The sequence below is a fragment of the Perognathus longimembris genome, unplaced genomic scaffold (genome assembly GCF_023159225.1).
Source record: "Perognathus longimembris pacificus isolate PPM17 unplaced genomic scaffold, ASM2315922v1 HiC_scaffold_4079, whole genome shotgun sequence".
In the NCBI taxonomy this organism is placed as follows: domain Eukaryota; kingdom Metazoa; phylum Chordata; class Mammalia; order Rodentia; family Heteromyidae; genus Perognathus; species Perognathus longimembris.
The window spans coordinates 26,226-35,962 of NW_025959356.1; the positions used below are offsets into that span (position 1 = coordinate 26,226).

General features: G+C 45.8%; 1 long non-coding RNA gene across 1 annotated transcript in view; it reads right to left on the reverse strand.

The window, feature by feature from the left end:
* LOC125344731 overlaps positions 1 to 9,611 on the reverse strand; it is a 28,148-nt gene extending 18,537 nt beyond the window's left edge. Inside the window, exon 1 of the long non-coding RNA XR_007209625.1 lies at positions 8,906 to 9,611. This is a non-coding gene — a long non-coding RNA (uncharacterized LOC125344731). The remainder of the gene's footprint in view (positions 1 to 8,905) is intronic.
* Positions 9,612 to 9,737: the final 126 nt, after the last annotated feature.

The window sequence follows — 9,737 nt, forward strand, 5'->3', positions numbered from 1 at the left end:
GCAGAAAGAACAGTGCTGGAGGAATTTCAGTACCAAACTTCAAGCTGTATTACAAAGCTATAGTAATAAAAACAGCTTGGTATTGGCACAAGAACAGGTCTGAGACCAATGGAACAGAACTGAAGACCCAGAAATTAACCCACAGACCTATGCCTACTTAATCGTTGATAAAGGAGCTAAAAAAAAATAGGATGGAAGAAAGACAGCCTCTTCAACAAACGGTGCTGGCAAAACTGGTTCAACATCTGTAACAAACTAAAGCTAGATCCTTATATACCACCCTGCACCAGAATCAATTCCAAATGGATCAAAGACCTTAAGGTAATAATCAGATACCCTGAAAACTTTACAAGAAGGAATAGGAGAAACACCTGGGCTCCTTGGTACAGGATGAAAGTTTCTTAACAAAGACCCAGAAACACAACAAATCAAACAAAGGTTGGACAAATGGGATTGCATCAAACTGCAGGGCTTCTGCATGGCAAAGGCTATAGCTTGCAAGATACATAGAAAGTCCACAGATTGGGAGATCTTTACTGGCCATACAACAAACAGAGGAAGCCTCATATCTATGTACAACTCAAAAAAATTAAATTCCTCCAAAACAAATTCTCAAAGAACCAACTGCCCCCTCAGCAAATGGGCTAAAGACATAAAAAGAGACTTCTCTGAAGAGGAAACCAGAATGGCCAAGAGACACATGAAGAAGTGCTCAAAATCACTGGCCATAAAATAAATGCAAATCAAAACAACATTGAGATTCCACCTCACTCCAATAAGAATGGCCATTATCAAGAAAACTAATAATAACAGATGCTGGAGAGGATGTGGCCAAAAGGGAACCCTACTATACTGTGAGTGGGGGTGTAAACTTGTTCAACCACTCTGGGAAGCAGTATGGGTAAACATAGAGCTCCCCTAAGACCAAGAAGCCCCACTTTTGGGCATCTACTCAAAAGATTACAAGATCACACTAAAGCCACCAGCACAATTATGCTCATCATAGCACAATTTGTAATGGCTAAAATATGGAACCAAGCCAGATGCCCCTCAGTAGATGAGTGGATCAAGAAAATGTGGTTCATATACACAGTGGTATTCTATGCCTCTGTCAGAAAGAATGACACTGCCACATTCATAAGGAAATGGAAGGACATGGAAAAAAATCATACAAAGTGAAGTGAGCTAGACCCAAGAAACACAGACTTTATGGTTTCCCTTATCAGGAATAATTAGTACACGTCTAGGACTATCCTAGCAGAAGAGCACAATAGCTCAATAGCTATGTACATATGAACACATAAAATGATGCTAAGTGAAATAAACTCCGAGTTATGGAAACAAGTGGTTTAACACTGTTGTGATTTTCAACATACCATTTGAAAATATGCCCTTTTCTTTTGTCTTTCTTTCCTGTGGTTTAACCTCTGATGTCACTGTGATTTTGGTGCCCTGGATATTGCATATATGTGTATTGGAACTAGGGAAGGGAAAGGGAATAGCAAAATCGAGAGACAAAGGATAAAAGACAAACCAAGGCAACAGCAATACCTACAAAATTATCTGGTATAAACCAACTGCACAACTCAAGGGGGAGAGGGAAACAGGGAGGGTAGAAGTGGGGGGGAAATGAGGGAGGAGGTAACAAGTTGGATAAGAAATGTATGCACTGCGCCACATATGAAACTATAACCCCTCTGTACATAACTCTGACAATAAATTAATGAAAAAAAAAAGAACTTGTTCCAGTATCTATGACAGCTAAGCTCAGAATGCAGGTCTAGCTCAATGAGCACAAAGCCCATACTTTCTGATTACATATAAGACTAGTGACCACATGGATCATTATAATCAACTAGCACCCTGAACTCCTGTACCTTCAGTATTACTGAAGTGCCAGACTTTGAAGTCAGGCCCCACTTTACCACGTGAACCCCACTTTACCACGTGAACCTGAGATAAGCAGGCCCTGTGAGCAGACCCAGGATAAGCCCATTAGGGCCCAGTCGGTCTAGAACTCTAACCACTGGGAATGCTTAACTCTGACCACCCCTGGGGTGCCTCGAACCCTGAGCCAATCAGATTTGTACCTGTGTCCTAATCTTGCCTGCTTGAACACCTGATTGTTGTAACTTTGTTTTTTGCCTTTAGAAGCCGTGTGTAATTGTAGCTTGAGGCTCCCTCCTAACCTCCGCTGTGTCGGTGGGTAGGACGAGGCCCGAGATGCAGCTCGCTTAAATAAAGCCTTGCCTTGCTTTTGCATTTCAGAATGTCTGAGTCTTGGTGGTCTTCTTGGTGGTGGTTTCGCGACTTGGCACAACATTTGGGGTTTCGTCCGGGATAGCCCCAGAGACCCCCGAGACCCCAGACTCCGAAGGTAAGAAAATAGCGCTGTTCATTCTGTGTGTCTGTGTCTGTGTGATTTGTAGTTTTGTTTTCTGTTTAGGCCAGCCACTTGAATCTGAACCTGTAGGTAGTGAAGGACCAGCCGGAGTGGACACGCTCATATGGGCAGTCCTGGAGGACTTGGAGAACACCTCAAGCCCTCCACAGGGGGCTCAGGCTTCCCACTACCACCGTGAACCTGAAGGACTGGACCGGGAGGCCCTTCTAACGGGCGCCCGTCCAGTCCACTCTATATTCGGGGTTGTCTGGTCTGCTCCTACACAGGAACGGGAGAGAGAGAGTTAAAGTTAAGAGAGAGAGGTAAAGTTAAGGTTATATGTTTCCTGGCTAGGTAAGGTTCAACGCCCCTGAGTCAGCCTGAAGAGTTACAGAAGATGGATGATCTTCACCCATCAGCACCCCTTTAAAACCGAGGGACAGAGTTGTTTTTGGGAAGATGAGGCAGGATAAACTAGAGGCATGCAAAACAGAGGTACAGAGACTATACTTGTAAGAAATGGTGACAGGCCCTTTGGTTACTACATTGGGCCCTACTGGCCCATGACTTACCTCTATATCATCCCCTAGACATGCAAGCCATTGAAATGGACAGAATGGAGCCATGATTGGCTCCCAAGGTACCAAAAAGAAAAAGGGGGAAATGAAGTGCCAGACTTTGAAGTCCGGCCCCATTTTACCACGTGAACCCCATTTTAGAATCGAACCCTGAGCCAATCAGATTTGTACCTGTGTCCTAATCTTGCTTGCTTGAACACCTGATTCTTGTTACCTGTTCTTTCCCTATATAAGCCCTGTGTAATCACAGCTCGGGGCTTCCTCCTAACCTCCGCTGTGTCGGTGGGTAGGACGAGGCCCAAGTTGCAGCTCGCTTAAATAAAGCCTTGCCTTGCTTTTGCATTTCGGAATGTCTGAGTCCTCGGTGGTCTTCTTGGTGGTGGTTTCACGACTTGGCACAACACTACTTCCACCCATAATTTTAAAAGTAAAAAATCATGAATTTAAGAAACATTTTTCAAAGACTTAACTGTAAAGGTCTCAAAAGTGACTTCAGGAAGACAGCTGAGGAGCAGCAGAGCCCTAGCTAAGCTCCCTCCGACATCGCAGTTTTCCCATCCCAGAGAAACTTTTACTCCTAGAAAGACAGCCCAAGTAAGTTATAACAGTACAGGGATTCTGGCCAGAAAGGAAATATCGACTTTGCTGGCCTGAAAACACAGATTTGAGCTCCAGGTGGTGTCCTGCCGCCACACTAGCGCTGGCACAGCGCCCCACACCCCGCGCACCTAAAGCACACAGTGGCGACCATGAAGAAATCCTCCAGACGGCGGCAGACAGATGCCAATAGCAGGCTGAGCACTGCAACTAAAATATGAAACCAACCCAATGCCCCTCAGTAGATGAGTGGATCAAGAAAATGTAGTACATATACACAATGAAATGGGCCAAAATAGCAGAGAAAGTGTGAATACCCCATGAAAGACATTCTCACTCACATCCACAGAAGGCAGCCCTTCCCCCATCACCAGAGCAAAGTGCCATCTTTGCCTCTGGCATAGACCTGGCCAGAGCAGACTGGAAATAAAGCAGGCCTGGGAAAGCAAGGATGAAAGAGCTGTAATAGGGAGGTCAGATCTGGCCAGCGCCATCATTGCTGTTGGAGGGGTATCAGATTGACTCCATTCAAGATTAGTTAAAGAGAGCAGAAGCCAATTCCATCTTCACTAAGATCTCCCCGCCCTATCCAGGGAAGTTCCCTTTGCTGTGATAAGATTGTGTAAAGCACTTGACCTCTTGAGATGTGGAAGGTTCAAGGAATGTTCAAGGTTAAACCTGTGCCCTCCCATGAGTAGGCGTATTCACCTGCATCCTGGGAGCCCCACCAAATACAATTCTAACTAGAATAATAGGTTGGTTCAAACAGATACTGGGAGGACAGACTGTAACTCCATTGGCCACCTGCATATGACATAGCACGCTCTGTAAGGGTGGTAACCCCATTGGCCACCTGCGTGTGGCAGGTTTGACTATGTGATGTTTGCCTATATAACCAGGCCTGAAAGGCAACACGTGGTCACAGTTCCAGGTCTCGAGTATGGGCTGCGACTCTGGCCAGTCGGTTTGCTTTTTACTTCCCCAATAAATCCATCCTTTTATCATCTTTTTTGCTGGAGACTGAGTGGTGGACTCTAGCAGGAACCAGGAATCCCCTCCCTTGTGGGGGTGACTCCATTACAGGGCCATCTTTGCAAAGGGCAAGAGTAACTGAACAGTGAGAGCTAGCTCTGCTCAGAAGACGATCCCTCTGCCACGTGGGAGTATCTCTCCTCGGGCTGAGACTCACAGACTCAGGTAAACTCAGCCAGTGGTGCCCCGCTGACTCGGTGGCTGCCGACTCTCCAGCAGCAGGAATTTCTAAAATCAAACCCAAAGTGGCAAGCAGCTACTGGCAGGAAGGAGCAAACAGACAGGAGAGTAAACAGTTCCTGAGACAGATAAACAGCTCCATTACAAAAGCCCAAGTCTCACCAGCAAACAGCTGAATTCCACAGCCAGCTCTGCCACAGGAGGTCACCCTGCCCAAGAGGGAGGAACCTCCCCCACTGCAAGCAGCTCTCAGCCAGCTAAACCAGGCCCCAGGCGCCCCACCTGGCTGAGTCCAAGCCTATTCAGAGCCAGACTTAAAGGCAGCAGTCCCACAGCAGATGGGAGGAGCTACGGTTCCGGAGATTGCTCAGCTTCCCCCAACTACAGAGGACACCTAAGTCCTACCTGCAAGCTGTGCTAACCACAGAGCCCCAGGATTTAACTATTAGGGGAGGAGGGTCAGAGTAGATCCACCCCCTTTAAAATTACTTTCCTTTGACTAATACCTTTACTCTTTTCTGTTGACTCTCCATTTTGTCTATTATTTTAACCTCGCTCTTTCTACCGATTCTACTCTTCTCCACCTTTCCATTTCACTGAAACTAAACCAAAATCATCATCCCCCATTCATTTTACTCTACTCTCTTCAATACCCCTAACTTACCCTCCTAAATTTACTTCTAGGACCTCCAGACTCCATTGACCCCTGGTTATAGGATAGAGGGTATCCTTGTTCAATACGAGTGAGTCAAAGAGGTTCATAGAGAAATCCCACTAGTCCAAAAAGAACTAAATATGAGAATAAAAATTGCTCATAGGGTTATAATGGTAAATAAGTAACTACTGAATACAGGGTTCGGGGTTGGTTGTTACATTAAAATTATATTCTTCTGGCACACCAAATTTGCTTTTATATACAAAAAAGAGAGGGAAGATATCTGTATATAACTGTGAACTTCTAAGATTTATACAACAGTGCTTGGTAAGGTCTGCTTTGGATCTTAAATGGTGCTCACTGGTGCTTGTAAATTGGCATTTCCAACCAAAATGGCAGAAGAAGCACAAGAAAGATGGCAAACAAGGGAATCTCATCTCCCGCTCAAAAGAAGAAGGAAGCAGAGCAATCAATCAAAGACCTAGAAGAGAACCCTCAAAATGCTCTACAACTCTACTGATAAAATGTTAAATGAAAAGTTTGAATCTCTTCAGACAGCTATTCTAGAGCATGAGGAGGCGAACCAAAGATTAATACATCAATCCGTCCATAAAGTAATAGAGGATTTCATGGCCAACACAAATAGAAAGATAAATGAACTTCAAGAGTCCAAGAGAGCTACCCAGCTAAAAGATTTGAGAGACAGCACTTAGAACCAAATTAATGAAGTAAAGAAGTCCATACAGGACTTAAGACCTGGAAGCCATCAAGAAAGACCAGTAAGAGGAAGGGAGATTAAAAATCAAGTAGCTAGCCTACAGAGCACACTAGATAAAGCAGAGGATCGAATCTCAGGAACTGAAGATTCCTACAATCTATGGAGAAAGAACAAAAAACTATACAAAACCAATCCAATCAGCAAAACAGATCACTCCAGGAGCTCCAAGATACAATCAGGAAGCCCAATTTAAGGCTAATAGGTATCAAGGAAAACCTAGAGAAAGAAGTCAATGGAATAGGCAACTTATTTAACAGAATATTAGCTGAGAATTTCCCAAATATCCAGAATGATAGGCCTATCCAGATACAAGAAGCATTTAGAACCCAAACAGACCAGACCACATCAGAATAGGACATCCCACCTATACATTTTGATCAAAACAGGATCAATGCAGTCCAAGGAAAGAATCCTTAAAGCTTCGAGGGAGAGGAAAATAATCACATATAAAGGAAAATGAATCAGAATTACCCGAGACTTCTCAGGAGAGACTATGAAAGCAAGGAGAGCCTGGAATGAGGTATACTACACCCTAAAAACAAAACAAAACAAAACAAAAAAAACTATCAACCAAGAATACTGTACCCAGCTAAACTCTCATTCATAGCTGAAGGTCAAATGGTCAAATAAAAGTCTTCCACAGTAAGGAAAAACTGAAACAATATATTTCCATCACACCAGCTTTACAGAAAGTCCTACACATGGAAAATATACTACACATGGAAAATAATCAAGATTACAATAAAGATAGAGAAATGAACCCGCCTCCAAGAGACACATCTATCCAGCAAAAGCAAATATCTTCTAAAAGTGAAAGGCTGGAATAAAATCTACCAGGCAAACTGCCCCCATAGGCACGCTGGAGTTGCAATCCCGTATCAGATAAAATTGACTTCAAATTTAAAAGGTAAGAAGAGACAAAGAAGGTTACTACATACTAATAAAAGGATCTCTCCTACAGGAGGATATAACCATCCTAAATATCTACACCCCAAATACAGGAGCACCCAACTTCATCAAACAAACACTACTGACTCTAAAAACACTCATAGATCCAAACACATTGATAGTTGGAGACTTTAACACTCCACTGTCACATCTGGACAGATCAACACACCAAAAACGAAGCAAAGAAACCTCAGAACTAAACAACTGCATGGACCAACTAGACTTAACCAAGATCTACAGAATATTCCATCCAGCAACACCAGAATACACATTCTTTTCAGCAGCTCATGGAACTTTCTCCAAAATAGATCACACAAAGGGCACAAAGAAAATATGTACAACTCAGAAGTATCGAAATCATTCCCTACATTCTCTCAGACCACAATGGAATAAAATTAGAGCTCAACTCAAACAGTCACCACAGAAAATCCCACAATTCATGGAGACTAAGCAACACGTTGCTGAACCATAAGTGGGTCATTGAAGGAAATTAGAACACAGATCCAAATGTTTATGGGATTAAACTCAGATGAGCACACAAGTACCAGCTCCTTTGGAACACAGCAAAGGCAGTACTCAGAGGAAAAATTATATCTCTGAGTACCTACATCAACAAACTGGAGAAATAGCAACTCAAAAACTTAAGGGATCACCTTAAGCTCCCAGAAAGAGAACAACAAGCCAAACACCAAGCCAATAGATGGAAGCAAATAACTAAAACCAAATAAGAATTAAATGACTTAGAGTAAAAATAAACCATCGAAAGAATCAACAAAATGAAGAGTTGATTTTTTGAAAAAATTAACAAGATAGACAGACCCCTAGCAAATCTGACCAAAAAACAAAGGCAGCACTACCCAAATAAACAAGATCAGAGATGAAACAGGTAACATCACCACAGAAACAATCAAAATCCAGAACACAATAAGGGACTATTTTGCAAACTTTTACACCAACAAAATCGAGAACCTGGAAGAATTGGATGCTTTCCTAGCAAAAATTGATATCCTCAAACTCAACCATGACGATTTAAACCTTCTAAACAGACCCATATCCAGCAGACAACCTTGTAAACAGACCTATATCCAGTGTCTCTCACAGGCAAGGTTCCAGTTTCCAGCCTCCTCCTCCCCTTCCTCCTCCTCTTCCTCTCCTTCCTCTCCCCCCTCCTCCCCCTCCCCCTCCTGTCTTCCTCCTCCTTCCCTCTCTTCTCAGTCTCTGTCTCTGTCTCTTTGTCTCTCTCTGTCTCTCTCTCTCAATAGTTCCAGTTTCCAGCATCTCTCTCCCTCCCCCTCCCCCCCAGGCGGGATAAACTGCAGGCAGAACAGCCCCCATGCTGGCACAAGTAGAATTTCATCCTTGGCTCTAGCCCCCCCCCCACCCCCTCCCACCAGCTGTCCCCACCACAGTCCCGGCATCCCTTCCACAGCACAAAGACCCACAGCAAGCTTTAAAGCAGGAGGCCATCAGCAGGCCTTTGGCAGTCCTCTGCTTTGACGCCTGAAGCAGGCAGAAGACTTTGGGGCCATCTTTTTGATGCCAGGAGGTGGCTCAGGACTGCCCACTCTCTCAGGGGGCGATTGCCCTCTCCACTGGGCTCCCCCGCCCTCCTCCCGCTGGGCCGCTGATTTCACTGCGAGCTCAGAGGAGCCACTGGGCCCGCCCTGGCCAGGGAGGCCTTGGTGTCAGTTGCCGTACACCTGCCGGGCAGGCCCCCCCCACCCCACCCCCCCCCCCCCCCCCCCCGCCCTTACCTGCAGATCCAGAGGGGCTCAGCCGATGCCCCCGGCCGCCTCGCCGCGGGCCCCGCCTCAGCCTGTAGATGGCAGTAGCAGGTGCTGGCGCCGAGCACCAAGCGCGCCGCTACCACCCAGGCTGCTGCCCGCCAGGGCGCTGCGGGACGCTGCGGGAGGCTGGAGGGCCCGATGCGGAAGTCCCCCGCGTGCGCAGGTCCAGCGCAGGCAGAAGGAGACCTGACCTAGAGAAAAGAAAGGAGGGGCAGAGCTCCGCCGCCCGGAAGTCGCCGGAATCAGAACGCTGAGTCCTGCCACTCGGCCGGCCCAGTCCCGGGAGCTTTCTCCGGGGTCGCTGACTCCGTGGGAAGCTCGGGAGCTTCCTGCCGCTGCGCCGCCTCTGGAAGACAGCTCCGCCCCGGCCCCGCCCACCGACACGCCCCCTCGTAGCGGATGGTTTACTCTGAGTAAAACCTCAGGAGGCAGATGGTCTTCCTCAGGCCGCAGGAGTGCTGTCAGTGGGCAAAGTGCAGATATGCTCAGTCTGGCCTCTCTGCCCATGGCTTCGCTATAAGCTATAAGCTTGTGATAAAGCCTTCACTCAACTACATCACCTTCTGAGTCATGAAAGAAGTCACGCTAGAGAGAAAAACCATGGACGCAAGCAGCGTGGCTCCAGGGTAGGTCATCTGTTTGGGAATCAGAAGGCCCTGAGTTCTAACTCCATTACTGCTGAAAAGCATAAAATATATAGACTATATATTTCTAATTTTTACCATAAAAATAATCTTAAAGCTTGGTAATCCATGCCTTTAATAAACCTTTGTGGAAGCTGAAGCAAGTGGGTTACTTA